General features: G+C 41.9%; 1 non-coding gene across 1 annotated transcript; it reads left to right on the top strand.

Moving 5' to 3' along the window:
* Nucleotides 1-735: 735 nt before the first annotated feature.
* Nucleotides 736-817, top strand: TRNAS-AGA (transfer RNA serine (anticodon AGA)). The gene has a single exon. It is a non-coding gene; the product is annotated as a tRNA-Ser (tRNA).
* The last annotated feature ends 1,254 nt before the right edge of the window (nt 818-2,071 follow it).

Raw genomic sequence — 2,071 nt, 5'->3', positions numbered from 1 at the left:
ATCCAGTTGAAGCTGCTTCATTAGACGCATTCAGGAAATTCTCAGCAGTCGAGCGTTGCAGCACCCGCTGACAATTTAAATTTGATTGTCCTCTTCGAATGCGCTCACTGTCTTCAGCGGCAAAGACACTTATGTTCTTAGAATGATTGTCTTGCCTGAACTCCCATCTCCTATCGCTAGGTACCAAAACACTCATATCACGTGACGGTCCCTCAAGAACCGTTTCCTCTATGTGATGACCAAAAAACAGAATTTACATTTTTGCAATTCAAAGATTAGTGAAACTAAAAGAAAAAATCATTCCCTCTCGCCGGTAACGAACGGCTGGAACATGGAAATGTTAATCTAAGGTCCAGGCGCTGGATGGCCGGTCTAATCCCGTGAACAGGGTTGTAAAGTGGATAATATTAATTTTAACAAGGGCCCGGACTGGCCAGGATGCGGTCAGGACTTTATGAATAATAATTATCCTTGCTTAACAAGGTTACGGACGCCGGGGGCTAGCGGTCGTTCTGCGTGAGAGTTGCGGAAGTTGATTAACTCCGGAGAAGTTTCTTGTTTTGTTCTCATGCAAATGAAGGTTTTTCTATTGAAACTGCGGTACCATTCGTTGAAATTGGAGCTACGTTCGTCGAAGCTGTGAAAACGTTCGTTGAAGCAGCTGGAATGTTCGTTGAAGCAGCGGTAATGCTCATTGAAGCTGCGCTAATGTTTTTACCTCCCCGTTGCGCGGCGGCAGTCGTGGCCGAGCGGTTAAGGCGTCTGACTAGAAATCAGATTCCCTCTGGGAGCGTAGGTTCGAATCCTACCGACTGCGTGAATTTTTTTCCTGTTTGCAGGAATTCCTGAACTGCCGTTAATTTAATTCCCCCTGGAAAAATTAACAAATAAACGTCTCGTAATATCCGTCGAGACGTGTCCCCTATACTGGAAACGACGCTCATAAAAGCCGAACGAAATTACCCGACGACGCGAGACATTGCTCATTTGAATGCATCAAAACCGCTGATATGACATTCTTAAGACGTCGTAAAACGCTATATTTACGAAATTGTTATTTCGTGTGCCAAATAATTGATCATTGTCCCCATTACAACCAAGCGAGAACAAAAAAAAATTATCATCAGCTCTCGTCACCTCAGATAAATGTTTTTTTGGGGACTTTTTAGGGGTCCTTAAGCTGGTTTTATCGGACCGAAATCTGAAATTTTATCAACGATACCTTTGAGATGGGGCCGCCATTGGCGCCAACCAGGCCCTCATTAGATGCATAAAAATGTGGAAGAGTTGTTCTTCAGGACCAAATGTCGTTTTCGCTTCGTGAAGATGGACACCAGACGACGTGCTTGTTTTCGGTAATTGGGCCCTAATGAACGGCCTATATACTGTTTATATATACCGGTTTCTATATCTCCTATATTATTAGGTAGATATATCTTCACTGCCCAATTAACATCGGGGCTTATGATATGTAGCCAGGTAGTACTGCTAATTACGCACAAGCGACCGTTTCAATATATTTCAGTCAGCAATTAAGTTACAACTTCAAAGTCTTTGGAAATAAATACATTTTCGCCTGTGAAGTATCCGCCATAATTTATCAAAAGAGCAGCCAAAGTTGTTCCAAGGATCGAAATATCGCATGAAAGCGAAGTTTCAATAGTTCCGAAGGTTTTGATTAAGTGTCGGTTTAACTTAATTTAACCTAAACTCAACTTAATTTAACCTAAATTTAACTTAATTTAACCAATACGAAAACGTGACACAGATAGTGATGTAGTGCACTGCTGTACTACTCACGAAAAAAAATATATGGTGGAGCGGAACGATACCGTTGCGATGGTGCACGGCAGCTATGCAGTTCGCTGAATGCGCCCAATGCGAATTTTAATTAAAACTAATCAGATTCAGCTAACTTGTTGTAGGCACTTGGTTAGATCTTTAGGCAAACTAACCCTGAATTTGCCGTGATGAATCTGGTATATTAAAGAGGTACTAAAACAGATCCTGAGTAAGACAAAACGGTGACACACTATCCCGAATAGGTATATGCAACTAACTTCGCAGGTTA

This window comes from Euwallacea fornicatus, chromosome 5 (assembly GCF_040115645.1).
Source record: "Euwallacea fornicatus isolate EFF26 chromosome 5, ASM4011564v1, whole genome shotgun sequence".
In the NCBI taxonomy this organism is placed as follows: domain Eukaryota; kingdom Metazoa; phylum Arthropoda; class Insecta; order Coleoptera; family Curculionidae; genus Euwallacea; species Euwallacea fornicatus.
Note: the sequence above shows the minus strand (reverse complement) of the source record. Positions and strands in the feature narration are given on the sequence as shown.